The sequence below is a fragment of the Pseudophryne corroboree genome, chromosome 3, assembly GCF_028390025.1.
Source record: "Pseudophryne corroboree isolate aPseCor3 chromosome 3, aPseCor3.hap2, whole genome shotgun sequence".
Classification (NCBI taxonomy): Eukaryota; Metazoa; Chordata; class Amphibia; order Anura; family Myobatrachidae; genus Pseudophryne; species Pseudophryne corroboree.
The window spans coordinates 408710263-408728831 of record NC_086446.1 but is presented as its reverse complement, the minus strand read 5'-3'; the positions used below and the strand labels follow the sequence as shown (position 1 = coordinate 408728831).

The 18569-nt window shown below is 47.9% G+C and overlaps 1 protein-coding gene and 1 non-coding gene across 5 annotated transcripts in view; both read left to right on the top strand.

Moving 5' to 3' along the window:
* The window catches only part of CHD6 (chromodomain helicase DNA binding protein 6), a 522916-nt gene that overhangs the window by 302438 nt on the left and 201909 nt on the right, over window positions 1-18569 (top strand). The window lies entirely within an intron of this gene.
* LOC134899855 (U5 spliceosomal RNA) lies at window positions 8972-9086 on the top strand. The gene has a single exon (XR_010173405.1). It is a non-coding gene; the product is annotated as a U5 spliceosomal RNA (small nuclear RNA).

The window sequence follows — 18569 nt, the reverse complement described above, 5'->3', positions numbered from 1 at the left end:
TCTGGTGTGCACTGGCTCCTCCCTCTATGCCCCTCCTCCAGACCTCAGTTAGAATCTGTGCCCGGCCAGAGCTGGGTGCTCCTAGTGGGCTCTCCTGAGCTTGCTAGAAAAGAAAGTATTTTGTCAGGTTTTTTATTTTCAGAGAGCTTCTGCTGGCAACAGACTCTCTGCTACGAGGGACTGAGGGGAGAGAAGCAAACCTACTCACGGCAGCTAGGTAGCGCTTAGGCTACTGGACACCATTAGCTCCAGAGGGATCGAACACAGGTACCTAACCTTGATCGTCCGTTCCCGGAGCCGCGCCGCCGTCCCCCTCGCAGAGCCAGAAGTACAGAAGCAGCAGAAGCATGAAGACATCGAAATCGGCGGCTGAAGACTCCTGTCTTCACTTAAGGTTGCGCACAGCACTGCAGCTGTGCGCCATTGCTCCCACAGCACACCGCACACTCCGGTCACTGTAGGGTGCAGGGCGAAGGGGGGGGGGGGGGCGCCCTGGGCAGCAATTAATTAGCTTTTTGGCAAAAATAGACATATATACAGTCTGGGACTGTATATATGCCCGAGCCCCCGCCATTTTTTACACATTAAAGCAAGACAGAAGCCCGCCGCTGAGGGGGCGGGGCCTTCTTCCTCAGCACACCAGCGCCATTTTCTCTTCACAGCTCCGCTGGAAGGACGCTCCCCAGGCTCTCCCCTGCAGTATACAGGTGCAATAGAGGGTAAAAAGGAGAGGGGGGGGGGGGGGCACATAAATTTAGGCTCAGAGATATATTTAACAGCAGCTACGGGGTAAACACTAAGGTACAGTGTAATCCCTGGGTTATATAGCGCTGGGGTGTGTGCTGGCATACTCTCTCTATGTCTCCCCAAAAGCCTTTGTGGGGTCCTGTCCTCAGTCAGAGCATTCCCTGTGTGTGTGCTGTGTGTCGGTACGCCTGTGTCGACATGTTTGATGAGGAAGGATACGTGGAGGCAGAACAAGTGCAGCTGAGTGTGGTGTCGCCGCCGACGGTGCCGACACCTGATTGGATGGATATGTGGAAGGTGTTAAATGATAATGTAAACTCCTTGCATAACAGATTGGATAAAACTGTAACCTTGGGACAGTCAGGGTCTCAACCCATGCCTGATCCTACAGCGCAGAGGCCGTCAGGGTCTCAAAAGCGCACACTATCCCAGATAGTTGACACAGATGTCGACACGGAATCTGACTCCAGTGTCGATGACGATGAGGCAAAGTTGCAGCCTAAAATGACTAAAGCCATCCGCTACATGATTGTAGCAATGAAGGATGTATTACACATTTCTGAGGAAAATCCTGTCCCTGACAAGACGATTTATATGTATGGGGAGAAAAAGCATGAAGTGACTTTTCCCCCTTCACATGAATTAAATGAATTATGTGAAAAAGCGTGGGATTCCCCTGACAGGAAGGTGATAATTTCCAAGAGATTACTTATGGTGTATCCTTTCCCGCCAACGGACAGGTTACGCTGGGAATCCTCCCCTAGGGTAGACAAGGCGTTGACACGCTTGTCTAAGAAGGTGGCCCTGCCGTCTCAGGATACGGCCACCCTAAAGGATCCTGCGGATAGAAAGCAGGAAGCTATCCTGAAGTCTGTTTATACACATTCTGGCACACTGCTGAGGCCAGCAATTGCTTCGGCCTGGATGTGTAGTGCGGTAGCTGCATGGACGGATACTCTGTCTGAGGAGATAGATACCCTGGACAGGGACACTGTTCTACTGACCCTGGCACATATCAAGGACGCGGTCCTATATATGCGGGATGCCCAGAGGGACATTTGCCTGCTGGGCTCTAGAGTAAACGCAATGTCCATTTCTGCCAGAAGGGTCTTATGGACTCGGCAATGGACAGGGGATACCGACTCTAAAAAACACATGGAGGTTTTACCTTATAAGGGTGAGGAATTGTTTGGGGACGGTCTCTCGGACCTAGTTTCCACAGCTATGGCTGGGAAGTCAAATTTCTTGCCTTATGTCCCCCCACAGCCTAAGAAAGCACCGTATTACCAAATGCAGTCCTTTCGTTCTCAGAAGGTCAGAGGTGCGTCCTTTCTTGCCAGAGGCAGGGGTAGAGTAAAAAAGCTGCACCATGCAGCTAGTACCTAGGAACAAAAGTCTTCCCCGGCTTCCACTAAATCCACCGCATGACGCTGGGGCTCCACAGGCGGAGCCAGGAGCCGTGGGGGCGCGTCTCCGACATTTCAGCCACCAGTGGGTTCGCTCACAGGTGGATCCTTGGGCTATACAAATTGTGTCTCAGGGATACAAGCTGAAATTCGAGGTGACGCCCCCTCACCGTTACCTAAAATCGGCCTTACCAACTTCCCCCATGGAAAGGGAGATAGTGTTGGCGGCAATTCACAAACTTTTATTCCAGCAGGTGGTGGTAGAGGTTCCCCCCCTTCAACGGGGAAGGGGCTACTATTCCACTATGTTTGTGGTACCGAAACCGGACGGTTCGGTCAGACCCATTTTAAATTTAAAATCCCTGAACATTTATCTGAAGAAATTCAAGTTCAAAATGGAATCGCTCAGAGCGGTCATTGCAAGCCTGGAAGAGGGGGATTTTATGGTGTCTCTGGACATCAAGGATGCTTACTTGCATGTCCCCATTTATCCGCCTCATCAGGAGTACCTCAGGCTTGTGGTACGGGACTGTCATTACCAATTCCGGACGTTGCCGTTTGGCCTGTCCACGGCACCGAGAGTTTTTACCAAGGTGATGGCGGAAATGATGGTGCTCCTTCGGAAGCAAGGGGTTACAATTATCCCATACTTGGACGATCTCCTCATAAAGGCGAGGTCCAGGGAGCAGTTGCTGATCAGCGTAGCACACTCTCAGGAAGTGTTGCGTCAGCACGGCTGGATTCTGAACATTCCAAAGTCGCAGCTGATTCCTGCGACGCGTCTGCCCTTCCTGGGCATGATTCTGGACACAGACCAGAAGAAGGTGTTTCTCCCGGGGGAGAAGGCTCAGGAGCTCGTGACTCTGGTCAGAGACCTCCTAAAGCCAAAACAGGTGTCGGTGCATCACTGCACACGAGTTCTGGGAAAGATGGTGGCGTCATACGAAGCCATTCCCTTCGGCAGGTTCCATGCGAGGATCTTTCAGTGGGATCTACTGGATAAGTGGTCCGGATCGCATCTTCAGATGCATCGGATGATCACCCTGTCCCCCAGGGCCAGGGTGTCTCTTCTGTGGTGGCTACAAGGTGCTCACCTCCTCGAGGGCCGCAGATTCAGCATACAGGACTGGGTCCTGGTGACCACGGATGCAAGCCTCCGAGGGTGGGGGGCAGTCACTCAAGGAAGAAACTTCCAAGGGCTGTGGTCAAGTCAGGCGACTTGTCTGCTCATAAATATCCTGGAGCTACAAGCCATATACAACGCCCTGAGTCAAGCGGAGCCTCTGCTTCGAGACCAACCAGTGCTGATTCAGTCAGACAACATCACGGCAGTCGCTCATGTAAACCGCCAGGGCGGCACAAGAAGCAGGGTGGCAATGGCGGAAGCCACCAGGTTTCTTCGTTGGGCGGAGAATCACGTGCAAGCACTGTCAGCAGTGTTCATTCCGGGAGTGGACAACTGGGAAGCAGACTTCCTCAGCAGACACGACCTCCACCCGGGAGAGTGGGGACTTCATCACAAAGTCTTCACGCAGATTGTAAATCGATGGGAACTGCCACAGGTGGACATGATGGCGTCCCGCCTCAACAAAAAATTAAAGAGGTATTGCGCCAGGTCAAGGGGACCCTCAGGCGATAGCTGTGGACTCACTGGTGACACCGTGGGTATTCCAGTCGGTCTATGTGTTTCCTCCTCTTCCTCTCATACCCAGGGTACTGAGAATCGTAAGAAAAAGAGGAGTGAGAACAATACTCATTGTTCCGGATTGGCCTAGAAGGACTTGGTACCCGGAACTGCAAGAAATGCTCACAGAGGACCCATGGCCTCTGCCTCTCAGACAGGACCTGTTGCAACAGGGGCCCTGTCTGTTCCAGGACTTACCGCGGCTGCGTTTGACAGCATGGCGGTTGAACGCCGGATCCTAGCAGAAAAGGGCATTCCGGATGCAGTTATTCCTACGCTGATAAAGGCTAGGAAGGACGTGACCGCAAAACATTATCACCGTATATGGCGAAAATATGTTGCTTGGTGTGAGGCCAGGAAGGCCCCTACAGAGGAATTCCAGCTGGGTCGATTCCTGCACTTCCTACAGTCAGGTGTGACTATGGGCCTAAAATTAGGGTCCATAAAGGTCCAGATTTCGGCCCTATCCATTTTCTTTCAAAAAGAACTGGCTTCACTGCCTGAGGTTCAGACGTTTGTTAAGGGAGTGCTGCATATTCAGCCTCCTTTTGTGCCACCAGTGGCACCTTGGGATCTTAACGTGGTCTTGGGTTTCCTGAAATCCCACTGGTTTGAGCCACTTAAGACAGTGGAGCTAAAGTATCTCACGTGGAAAGTGGTTATGCTGTTGGCCTTAGCCTCAGCTAGGCGTGTGTCAGAATTGGCGGCTTTGTCATGTAAAAGCCCCTATCTGGTTTTCCATATGGGTAGGGCAGAATTGCGGACTCGTCCACAGTTTCTGCCAAAGATGGTGTCATCTTTTCATTTGAACCAACCCATTGTGGTGCCTGCGGCTACTTGTGACTTGGAGGATTCCAAGTTGCTTGATGTAGTCAGGGCTTTGAAGATCTATGTTGCCAGGACGGCTGGAGTCAGGAAAACTGACTCGCTGTTTATCCTGTATGCATTCAACAAGCTGGGTGCTCCTGCTTCAAAGCAAACCATTGCTCGCTGGATCTGTAACACGATTCAGCAGGCTCATTCTGCGGCTGGATTGCAGCATCCAAAATCAGTGAAAGCCCATTCCACAAGAAAGGTGGGCTCTTCGGCGGCTGCCCGAGGGGTCTCGGCATTACAGCTTTGCCGAGCTGCTACTTGGTCGGGTTCAAACACATTTGCAAAATTCTACAAGTTTGATACCCTGGCTGAGGAGGACCTGGTGTTTGCCCATTCGGTGCTGCAGAGTCATCCGCACTCTTCCGCCCGTTTGGTAGCTTTGGTATAATCCCCATGGTCCTTACGGAGTCCCCAGCATCCACTAGGACGTTAGAGAAAATAAGAATTTACTCACCGGTAATTCTATTTCTCGTAGTCCGTAGTGGATGCTGGGCGCCCGTCCCAAGTGCGGACTTGCTGCAATACGTGTATATAGTTATTGCTTAACAAAGGGTTATGGTTATGTAGCATCGGTTGAGTGATGCTTAGTTGTTGTTCATACTGTTAACTGGGTAAGTTTATCACAAGTTGTACAGTGTGATTGGTGTGGCTGGTATGAGTCTTACCCTGGATTCCAAAATCCTTTGCTTGTAATGTCAGCTCTTCCAGGCACAGTTTCCTTAACTGAGGTCTGGAGGAGGGGCATAGAGGGAGGAGCCAGTGCACACCAGATAGTACTGAATCTTTCTTTAGAGTGCCCAGTCTCCTGCGGAGCCCGTCTATTCCCCTGCGGAGCCCGTCTATTCCCCATGGTCCTTACGGAGTCCCCAGCATCCACTACGGACTACGAGAAATAGAATTACCGGTGAGTAAATTCTTATTTTTTGTTTTTTTTAATCAGATTCCAGTGGCTCATCACTGTTCACAGGTGACTCAGTGCACTAGCAGAGCGGGGCAGCATAGTTTAGTAGGGCAAGTGTGAGCCCTTATCCCACTCTATACACAGCCTATTGAGAGTCACCAAACCAGAAGCTGGTCCCTGGGGCTCTGCCATCTCCGGACCACACTCCGAGGAGGCATCGGGTCAGGTAGGAGAAGCCACAGGCTACCCTTTCACTGCTGGACCAGTACACTGCGCCATATAGGGCTGTGACCGGGTCTCTCTGCTGCTTCCCGAGCACACTCTGCTGCTTTTGCCGGTGGTATTCTGCTGTCGAAGGGCTGTGGCAATATTGAAATATAGAGGGGGGAGGGGGGCTTAACTGCACACCCTAATTCCAAATATAATGAGAGGTGCTACCATGCTGAGACTTGTAGTTCCACACAGAACGAAGAAAAATTACAGGTGCACACCCTAGGCACCAAACACTGCTAATAACAATAATAATAGTAAACTCTGCTATTTAAAATAGAGCAAGAATGTGGAGTTTAGCATAAATTTTCCCAAAAAATGTATAGGCCCACCCACCATGTCAAGGTGACCTCTTCATCAGGCAGGTCCTTAACACTAAGGGGTAAATTTACTAAAGCATCTAAATCAAAGAATTAGTGATGTTGCCCATAGCATCTAATCAGATGCTGTCTATCACTTTCTAAAAGGTAATAGAGAAATGACAGAATCTTATTGGTTGCTATGGGCAACATCACCAGTTCTCTGTTTTAGAAGCTTTAGTAAATTTTTCCCTAAGTGGTTGGGCCCGATATATTTTTAGCCTAAATTCATGCCAAGCACCTCAGTTTTGCTCTATTAAATTGCAGAGTTTAGTATTATTATTACTACTATTAGCAGTGCCTAGGATGTGCACCTGTAATTTTTCTTCATTCTGTGCAGTAGAAAAATTGGTGTTTACTGTTGATAACATGTGTTCTACAGTATGTACTATTTCTTTTTCATCCACTAGGGGTCACTGGAGTACTCTTGGGTTATGGACTGGGCGTAGCCGGAAATGGCACATATTTAAATATTTAAATTAGTAACTGGCCATCCCCTCCATAATCCCATAGAGCCTTCAGTATTTTTCTGTGCCTCTAGCTGTTACATATACAATATAACTGTTGGGTATATATATATATATATATATATATATATATATATATATAGGTATATATATATATATATGTGTGTGTGTATATGTGTTTACACACTGATAGTATACAGTGTCTGTGTATATACATGTGCATGTATTAATATGTATCTATGTGTTTATACTTTTTTTATATATATATATATATATATATATATATATATATGGAACTTGGTGTATCGGCAATCTTGCACTAAGCAAGCACATGGCCGGACACCATTTTAACATTACTTCCTGGTTCTTCCCAGGAAGTTGCTGCCCTACAACACTCAGCCTCTGGAGGAGCCGGGGTGTTGTTAGGAATTTTATTTTCTTGGTTTTGTACAGCACAAGATGAACATGTGCTGTAATGTAGATTTATACACATTTTATTTACGTGGTACTAAGTCACGGTACTGGTCTATCCTTCTGTACTTGTTTGTCCGTGTACATAAGGAGTAAGGCTAAGACATAGCAGCTTCGCTGCAGAGTCCGTCGGACAAATAAGACTGCACATACGCACTATTGCCGTTCCTCGTTGGGGGAGGCTGGCGTATATACTGACTGTGAACAATTGTTATTATTGTTTTATAATTTGACGGTTTCAATACCCGTCGCAGTGTGTCCTACAGTATACAGCAGTAGGGGTGTTGTTTAACCTGGTTTGGGCCCGGTTTTCGCTTAACAGGGCAGTGGTTGCATGGCAATACAGTTCACATTTGCCCTACAAGAAGCACACCTTACGCTTCGCGCTGATCACACTTGTGAATCTGCTCAACAGTTTCTGTGGATGTCAGCCGGTTTAGTTCTCGCTTTTCAGTTTCACTAGTGCGGCACAACGTGCTTTTTCGCTACGTGCTTAACAGGACGATGTCCGTTTCTAAACGAGAATAGAAACATTACCTTACGCTGCCCACATGTTTCGTCCTGTCTTGGACAAATTCCTGAATAAATAGATTCAGGATATAGTCGTTACATCTCGGTCCTTTCGGGCCCGTGCTACAGAAACAGCCACAGGCGGGTCAGGTGGTAGTGAACGTGGTTTTCGATAACCTCTACCTGTCTGATTGTTGTCAATATACGGTTAAAGTGCTGCCACCTACTTCCACGCATCTTTAACCAGGGTTCAGTGGCGTTTACAGCTAAGCCACTGAAAAGCCAGGGCTAGAATGAGTTTCCAGGCCATCGCCGATCGTCAGTTGTGGGCATCCACAGTTGGGGGATCCGCAATTTTTGGGTTCGCAGTTTACCAGACAAAGGTTGCTTGTTTTCCACCATTGCAATTTGCAAGACGGGTCTGCCTGGGTCATAAGATGCGGTTCTGCACACCGCCATACAAGCTCTAGTAGATTGAGCATTTTGACTGCAGTCAACAAAATTTTTCCAGTTTGGGGTAGTTCCAAAGCTGGCTGAATCTGTCAGTCCGATACTGACCCTTCAGGTCAATCAGGGCGTCGCTTATACTACACATTCATGAATACCTGCAGTTGGTGACAACAGGTTGGAAATCACAGTGATTCTGGATTTCAACAAGAATAGGTACTTAGACGCATCAGGCCTACTTAAGTTGGCAGTAAAAACCATTCTCGCTTTCAAGCGCTACCGGTTTGGCTTCATATGGCGCCTAGGGTTGTCACAAGTAATGGCTATCGTGATAGCTCATCCCTGGAAGTGATAACAGTTCAGTGTTTTGCAGATCTGCTCATTAAAGCTCCGTCTCAAAACTTCGTCATGCAACGGCCCTTACTAACGTACAAGGGTGTCGTTCAGCACGGTTAGATTGTTAACCTAGAGATATCAAGCCTCATTCCGTAATAACGGACTCATGCATAGGGATAATTCCATGATTGCACGGATTTACCTGCCTGAACATACCTCACAAACTGTTCGTCATCACGTACAGTTCGTACGCAAGCCACGGACAGTCTTGATCCGTTTGGCCTTTTGCCTATTGGTAAGGAGAGTGACGTCTTTCGACGCACTCTACTTCGCAAGGAGTCACTCAGGTCATTTTCACCTGGAAGTTCTTGCACGCTCCTACAAAATAGTACGGTTGTCTCTAAGGGCCAGAGTTTCACTACTCTAGTGGCTCCAAGTACATAATTTTACCGCAGGGACAATGTTCGGCGTCTGGAATTGGATAATTCTAAATATGAATACTCTGGTTTCTCTTCAGATCGAATAAATCTTTCGCCTTTTACTAAAGATTTCCGTGGAGAAGAACAACCATGAGTTTCATGTAAATTTTTGATGCCCGGCTGCTGCTGGGCTTAAACGCGAGTCTCAGAGGTTGGGGACCTGGGGTCCCAAATGATTAACTTCACAAATCACGGAGATTTCGGTCAAACGCGCTGCGGCAAGCGGGCCACATGCTCCGTTCTCAGACTGTCCAAGTGCGGTCAGACAACACAACGGCGATCGCATACATCACCGATCAAGGACGGAATCGAAGTCGCATGACCATGCGCCAAGTTGCTCCATGTTCATTCTGGGAGTGAACAGCTGGAAGGCAGCTTATTCCAGGACACTGAGCATTGAATTCTTAAGTGTTCCAGATGTTGGTCCAGCGGTGGAGTTACCCACAGGGGTATCTATGGGCATCTCGCAAAAACAAATAAAAAAAAAAAAAAACATCCAAGTATGTGTCCATCCCAGTATGTGTCCAGTACAAGGGCTCCGAAGGCAGCAGCTGTAGATGCTCTGATGCTCTCACGATCGCGTGGCTGTACAGCATTGTGAATCTGTTACTACGGTTACGCTGCTTCCTCGGGTACTAAAATGGATCATACAAGACTCCATGACAGTCATACTAGTGGCGCCACATTGGCTTCGGAGGCCATGATTCTTGGATCTCTGCGAACTACTCGCAGCCGATCCTTCACCGCTCTCGCCACGTCCGGACCTATCCCACTAGGGTCAGGTCTTTTACCCCGTTTTAGCGCGGCAGCGTTTCACGGGGTGGCTGTTCAAAGCGCTCTCAAGAACGGAGGGCATTCCAGAATCTGGTATACAAACCATGTTAGGGGCTGGGAAGCCAGTACGGCAGCTCATTATCACAAGGTTTAGCGTGCCTCTATAGGTTGGTGTGACGCTCAGAAGTTTCCAACATCATTTTCAAGTTATCCCGTCTTTTAATATTTTTACAAATGGGTTTGGTGAAGGATTATATTCTACACTCAAGGTGCAGGTCTCTGCATGTCAATTTACCTGCAAAGGTGTTTGGCTCCTTTGCCGATTGTACACACTTTCCTGCACGGTGTCCTCAGACGACCTCCATTTATACCACCTACAGCGCCATGGGACGTGATCTGGTTTTACCACCTACAGCGCCAGGGGACGTGATCTGGTTTTAGGTTTTTTATTTACAGTCTTCATTTGTTGATTTCTTACAACAAGTGGATGTTACGTTTATCAATTGGTAAACACTTTTCTCTTAGCCTTAGCCTCTCAGCAAGGCGTGTTTTTAACATAGGGTGGCTTGCATGTCAAGGCCCCAAATCTGGTGTTTTATGGTCATAGGGCGGAACTTCGCACAAATTCCGTGTTCCAGTCAAAGATCGTATAATGTCACGCATCAACTAATTAATGTAGTTCCTCGGTTATCAATATGTTCGAGAACTTAAGTTACTTTGAATGTGGTACGCGCACTACGCGTTTATGTAACCCAAACAATTGTACGTAGAACAGACACATTGTTCTCTATAATGTAGTGAAGATGGCTTTACAAGCTTCCAAGCAGTCCTTATGTCATACGTCAGGCTTAGCTTCATAATAGGCTACAACGCCTACATCAAGGTCAGACCATTCCAAACGTTCTAGTGAACGTCATAAGCGGGCTTCAACCGCCTACATCAGTGTCAGACCATTCCATACGTTCTTTGGGAACGTTAGGAGCAGCAGGTCATGGAGTTTCTACGAAACAGCGTAGACAAGCTGCTACATGGTCATCAGTGCATGACCATCAGTGCGCATGCTTTTACAGGTTGGCTACGTTTGCGGCATCAGCATTTAGCTTTGGCCGTCTAGTATTACAGGTGCCAAACTGCTCTCCCGCCCAAGGGGGAAACTTTGGTACGTCCCAAGAGTACTCCAGTGACCCCTAGTGGATGAAAAAGAAAATAGGATTTTGGTACTTACCAGGTAAATCCTTTTCTTTGAATCCATAGGGGGCACTGGACGCCCACCCAGAGCAGTTTACCTGTCTTGTGGTAAGGTCTGTGGATCTTATGGTAACACTTCATCACCAATGCATTCGATGTTATGGTATCAACTGATTGTTATCAGTTCCGTTATGTGTCAACTTTAGGGTTGACCATTATATTATAATGTTATAGGTGCATATAATGTTATATGTAATTCTCTATGGTTCATCCTCTCTATCACTCCTGTTCGGCCCAGTAAAAATACTGAAGGCTCTATGGGATTATGAAGTTACTAATTTAAATATTTAAATATGTGCCATTTCCGGCTACGCCCAGTCCATAACCCAAGAGTACTCCAGTGCCCCCTATGGATTCAAAGAAAAGGATTTACCTGGTAAGTACCAAAATCCTATTTTTGTCTGTCATCATAACCTACCTTATGTTTAACAGGAGTTTCTGATTTTCACGGTTGTAAATCTAAATAAGTGTTAAAAAATAAGATTTTACTCACCGTTAAATCTATTTCTCGTAGTCCGTAGTGGATGCTGGGGACTCCGTAAGGACCATGGGGAATAGACGGGCTCCGCAGGAGACTGGGCACTCTAAAGAAAGATTTAGTACTATCTGGTGTGCACTGGCTCCTCCCTCTATGCCCCTCCTCCAGACCTCAGTTAAGGAAACTGTGCCCGGAAGAGCAGACATTATAAGGAAAGGATTTTGGAATCCCGGGTAAGACTCATACCAGCCACACCAATCACACCGTATAACTTGTGATACACATATCCAGTCAACAGTATGAACAACAACAGGGCATCAACAATGGATGCCAACAATTCATAACCCATTATTAAGCAAAAACAATATACACGTATTGCAGAAAGTCCGCACTAGGGACTGGCGCCCAGCATCCACTACGGACTACGAGAAATAGATTTACCGGTGAGTAAAATCTTATTTTCTCTAACGTCCTAGTGGATGCTGGGGACTCCGTAAGGACCATGGGGATTATACCAAAGCTCCCAAACGGGCGGGAGAGTGCGGATGACTCTGCAGCACCGAATGGGCAAACTCAAGGTCCTCCTCAGCCAGGGTATCAAACTTGTAGAATTTTGCAAATGTGTTTGAACCCGACCAAGTAGCAGCTCGGCAAAGCTGTAAAGCCGAGATCCCTCGGGCAGCCGCCCAAGAAGAGCCCACCTTCCTTGTGGAATGGGCTTTCACTGATTTTGGATGCAGCAATCCAGCCGCAGAATGAGCCTGCTGAATCGTGTTACAGATCCAGCGGGCAACGGTTTGCTTTGAAGCAGGAGCACCCAACTTGTTGGGGGCATACAGGATAAACAGCGAGTCAGTTTTCCTGACTCCAGCCATTCTGGCTACATAAATCTTCAAAGCCCTGACTACATCTAGTAACCTGGAATCCTCCAAGTCACGAGTAGCCGCAGGCACTACAATAGGTTGGTTCAAATGAAAAGATGACACCACCTTTGGCAGAAATTGGGGACGAGTCCGCAATTCTGCCCTGTCCATATGAAAAACCAGATAGGGGCTTTTCCATGACAAAGCCGCCAATTCTGACACACGCCTAGCCGAAGCTAAGGCCAATAGCATGACCACGTTCCACGTGAGATACTTTAGCTCCACGGTCTTAAGTGGTTCAAACCAGTGGGATTTCAGGAAACCCAACACCACGTTGAGATCCCAAGGTGCCACTGGTGGCACAAAAGGGGGCTGAATATGCAGCACTCCCTTAACAAACGTCTTAACTTCAGGAAGAGACGCCAGTTCCTTTTGAAAGAAAATGGATAGGGCCGAAATCTGGACCCTTATGGAACCCAACTTCAAGCCCATAGTCACTCCAGACTGTAGAAAGTGCAGAAATCTGCCCAGTTGGAATTCCTCTGTAGGGGCCTTCCTGGCCTCACACCAAGCAACATATTTTCGCCATATGCGGTGATAATGCTTTGCTGTCACGTCCTTCCTAGCCTTTATCAGCGTAGGAATAACTTCCTCCGGAATGCTTTTTTCCGCTAGGATCCGGCGTTCAACCGCCATGCCGTCAAACGCAGCCGCGGTAAGTCTTGGAACAGGCAGGGCCCCTGTTGCAACAGGTCCTGTCTGAGAAGCAGAGGCCATGGGTCCTCTGTGAGCATTTCTTGCAGTTCCGGGTACCAAGGCCTTCTTGGCCAATCCGGAACAATGAGTATTGTTCTCACTCCTCTTCTTCATACGATTCTCAGCACCTTGGGTATGGGAGGAAGAGGAGGAAACACATAGACCGACTGGAACACCCACAGTGTTACCAGGGCGTCCACAGCTATCGCCTGAGGGTCTCTTGACCTGGCGCAATACCGTTGTAGCTTTTTGTTGAGACGGGAAGCCATCATGTCTACCTGTGGCAGTTCCCATCGATTTGTAATCTGAATGAAGACTTCGTGATGAAGTCCCCACTCTCCCGGGTGAAGGTCGTGCCTGCTGAGGAAGTCTGCTTCCCAGTTGTCCACCCCCGGAATGAACACTGCTGACGGTGCTTGCACGTGATTCTCCGCCCACCGAAGAATCCTGGTGGCTTCCGCCATCGCGACTCTGCTTCTTGTGCCGCCCTGGCGGTTTACATGAGCCACCGCGGTGATGTTGTCTGACTGAATCAGCACCGGTTGGTTGCGAAGCAGGGGCTCCACTTGACTCAGGGCGTTGAATATGGCCCTTAGTTCCAGGATATTTATGTGCAGACAAGCCTCCTGACATGACCACAACCCTTGGAAGTTTCTTCCCTGAGTGACTGCCCCCCACCCTCGGAGGCTCGCATCCGTGGTCACCAGGACCCAGTCCTGTATGCCGAACCTGCGGCCCTCGAGAAGGTGAGCACTCTGTAGCCACCACAGAAGAGACACCCTGGCCCTGGGGGACAGGGTGATCAGCCGATGCATCTGAAGAAGCGATCCGGACCATTTGTCCAACAGATCCCATTGAAAGATCCTCGCATGGAACCTGCCGAAGGGAATGGCTTCGTACGATGCCACCATCTTTCCCAGGACTCGCGTGCAGTGATGCACCGACACCTGTTTCGGTTTTAAGAGGTCTCTGACTAGAGTCACAAGCTCTTGAGCCTTCTCCGTCGAGAGAAACACCTTCTTCTGGTCTGTGTCCAGAATCATGCCCAGAAAGGGCAGACGCGTCGTAGGAATCAGCTGCGACTTTGGGATATTCAGAATCCAGCCATGCTGTTGCAACACTTCCTGAGAGTGTGCTAAGCTGATCTGCAACTGCTCCCTCGACCTCGCCTTTATGAGGAGATCGTCCAAGTATGGGATAACTGTGACTCCTTGCTTTCTCAGGATCACCATCATTTCTGCCATTACCTTGGTAAATATTCTCGGTGCCGTGGAGAGCCCAAACGGCAACATCTGGAATTGGTAATGACAGTCCTGTACCACAAATCTGAGGTACTCCTGATGAGGCGGATAAATGGGGACATGCAAGTAAGCATCCTTGATGTCCAGAGACACCATAAAATCCCCCTCTTCCAGGCTTGCAATGACCGCTCTGAGTGATTCCATTTTGAACTTGAATCTTTTCAGATAAATGTTCAGGGACTTTAAATTTAATATAGGTCTGACCGAACCGTGCGGTTTCGGTACCACAAACATTGTGGAATAGTATCCCTTTCCCTGTTGAAGAAGGGGAACCTTTACCACCACCTGCTGGAGAAATAGCTTGTGAATTGCCGCTACCACTACTTCCCTTTCTATGGGGGAAGCTGGCAGGGCCGATTTTAGGTAACGTTGAGGGGGCATCACCTCGAATTCCAGCTTGTATCCCTGAAACACAATCTGTATAGCCCAGGGATCCACCTGTGAGCGAACCCACTGATGGCTGAAATGTCGGAGACGCGCCCCCACCGCTCCTGGCTCCACCCGTGGAGCCCCAGCGTCATGCGGTGGATTTAGTGGAAGCCGGGGAGGACTAATGTTCCTGGGAACTAGCTGTAAGGTGAAGCTTTTTTCCTCTACCCCTGCCTCTAGCAAGAAAGGAAGCACCTCTGACCTTCTTGCTTCTTTGTGCGCGAAAGGACTGCATTTGGTAATACGGTGCTTTCTTAGGTTGTGAGGGAATATATGGCAAAAAGTTTGACTTCCCAGCAGTAGCTGTGGAAACCAGGTCCGAGAGACCGTCCCCAAACAATTCCTCACCCTTGTAAGGTAACACCTCCATGTGTTTTTTGGAGTCGGCATCACCTGTCCACTGCCGAGTCCACAGGACCCTCCTGGCAGAAATTGACATTGCATTAATTCTAGAGCCCAGTAGGCAAATGTCCCTCTGGGCATCCCTCATATATAGGACAGTGTCTTTTATATGCCCCAGGGTCAGTATAATGGTATCCCTGTCCAAGGTATCCATTTCCTCAGACAGATTATCTGTCCACGCTGCTACAGCACTACACATCCACGCCGACGCAATTGCCGGCCTCATTAGAGTCCCTGAATGTGGATAAACAGATTTCAGGATACTTTCCTGCTTTCTATCTGCAGGATCCTTTAGGGTGACCGTATCCTGCGACGGCAGGGCCACCTTCTTAGATAAGCGTGTGAGAGCTTTATCTACCCTAGGGGAGGATTCCCAGCACACCCTGTCCTCTGGCGGGAAAGGGTACGCCATAAGTAACCTTTTGGAAATCAGGACTTTCTTATCTGGGGAATCCCACGCTCTTTCACATAACTCATTTAACTCATGTGAAGGGGGAAAAGTCACCTCTTGCTTTTTCTCCCCATACATATAAACCTCTTGTCAGGGACAGGGTTTACCTCTGATATGTGTAAAACATCCTTCATCGCTATAATCATGTAACGTATAGCTTTTGTCATTTTCGGTTGCAATTTTGCATCATCGTCGTCGACACTGGAGTCAGAATCCGTGTCGACATCTGTCAACCATTTTGGATAGTGGGCGCTTTTGAGACCCTGAGGGCCTCTGCGCTGTAGGATCAGGCATGGGTTGAGACCCTGACTAGCCCGAGGTATCAGCTTTATCCAACCTTTTATGTAAGGAGTTTACATTATCATTTAACACCTTCCACATATCCATCCAATCAGGTGTCGGCACCGTCGGCGGCGACACGTCAGTCAACTGCACTTGCTCTGCCTCCACATAGCCCTCTTCGTCAAACATGTCGACACACGCGTACCGACACACCACACACACAGGGGAAGCTCTAAATGAGGACAGGACCCCCACAAGGCCTTTTGGAGAGACAGAGAGAGAGTATGCCAGCACACACCCCAGCGCTATATAACCCAGGGATTACACAGTAACTTAGTGTTTACCCAGTAGTTGCTGTATTATGATTAATGCGCCTAAATTTATGTGCCCCCCCTCCTCTCTTTTTTACCCTTCTACCGTGATTCTGCAGGGGAGAGCCTGGGGAGCTTCCTCTCAGCGGAGCTGTGGAAGGAAAATGGCGCTGGTGAGTGCTGAGGAAGAAGGCCCCGCCCCCTCAGCGGCGGGCTTCTGTCCCGCGATTTTTTGTAAAATAAATGGCGGGGGCTCATACATATAACAGTGACCCACTGTCTATATGCAGCTTTCGCCAGGAGGTATCAATTGCTGCCCAGGGCGCCCCCCTCTGCGCCCTGCACCCTACAGTGACCGGAGTGTGTGGGTTAGTGTGGGCGCAATGGCGCACAGCTGCAGTGCTGTGCGCTACCTCATGTGAAGACAGGAGTCTTCTGCCGCCGATTTCGATGTCTTCTCCGCTTCTGCTGGCTTCTGTCTTCTGGCTCTGCCAGGGGGACGGCGGCGCGGCTCCGGGAACGGACGACAAGGTCAGGTCCTGTGTTCGATCCCTCTGGGCTAATGGTGTCCAGTAGCCTAAGAAGCGCAACCTAGCCGCAGTTAGTAGGTTTGCTTCTCTCCCCTCAGTCCCACGTAGCAGAGAGTCTGTTGCCAGCAGAAGCTCTCTGAAAATAAAAAAACCTAACTAAAATACTTTCTTATTAGCAAGCTCAGGAGAGCTCACTAAAAGCACCCAGCTCTGTCCGGGCACAGATTCTAACTGAAATAAACACAAAAACAAAATTCCTGCGCACTGATCGAGGGTATAAGACACTCTGTTAGATGTCGATAAGTGTAAAACCCATCTAGGTTTAGCGTTTAGAGTAGATCCCAAAGAAGTCTCAGTGAGGTCAATTTTAAAGACAATTAATATTCAAAAATTCTACAGTCAGTTCTTGTACTGATCTCCCTTAATTATAGAAGATCAGACCAATAATTTGAAGCAACGTCCCAATAGAATGATTTTTCCAATAAAATTTTTGATAGTCAAATGTAAATTCTCTTATCTGGTCTCATCCTGGGTCCTCCAACCAATTAGAAAAGGTAAACGTGATAAAACTTGTATTCAGTCAGCCCCACCGTTTTTCAATTCTTTGTCTCTGTCCTCAAGAAATGGTACATGAAAGACAAATAATGGGGAATCATAGTGCAGACTTATAGAAGTTTATTTAGACACGTTTACAATTAAAAGACTTAGCATGCGTACCCTCAGTGACCTTCGGTGGAAGGCACAGTAATAGGCGTATAGGGGTAATAAAGAAGCTTCCCCTATTAAGCTTTACCTTCACCGAGTCCTGGGCCGCAGGAAACACCGACGCGTTTCAACCGGTATGGTCTTTATCAAGGCACCTTGATAAAGACCATACCGGTTGAAACGCGTTGGTGTTTCCTGCGGCCCAGGACTCGGTGAAGGTAAAGCTTAATAGGGAAGCTTCTTTATTACCCCTATACGCCTATTACTGTGCCTTCCACCGAAGGTCACTGAGGGTACGCATGCTAAGTCTTTTAATTGTAAACGTGTCTAAATAAACTTCTACAAGTCTGCACTATGATTCCCCATTAATTGTCTTTCATGTACCATTTCTTGAGGACAGAGACAAAGAATTGAAAAACGGTGGGGTTGACTGAATACAAGTTTTATCACGTTTACCTTTTCTAATTGGTTGGAGGACCCAGGATGAGACCAGATAAGAGAATTTACATTTGACTATCAAAAATTTTATTGGAAAAATCATTCTATTGGGACGTTGCTTCAAATTATTGGTCTGATCTTCTATAAATAAGGGAGATCAGTACAAGAACTGACTGTAGAATTTTTGAATGTTAATTGTCTTTAAAATTGACCTCACTGAGACTTCTTTTGGATCTACTCTAAACTCTAAACCTAGATGGGTTTTACACTTATCGACATCTAACAGAGGGGTATACAGTATTTACTAAGGTCCCGATTTTGACCGAGATGCCGTTTTTTCATCAAAGTGTCATCTCGGTAATTTACTAAGCAAAAATCACGGCAGTGATGAGGGCATTCGTAATATTTTGGAAGTCCTAGGAAAAAAATCACGAATCAATACACCATCGGTCAAATACGCCTGCAATTTCCTAGAAATCGGGAATTTACTAAAAAGTGCAAAACACAAACACTGCCGACAATAGCCAAACACTGCCGTGATAGAATACAAATCGTGAAAAAGTGCTAAAAAAACCAGACCTGCTTTTTTATCCCGTGTTTGTATAGGCATGCACGGATCCATGAGATCCGTGCATGTTTTTCAGTGGG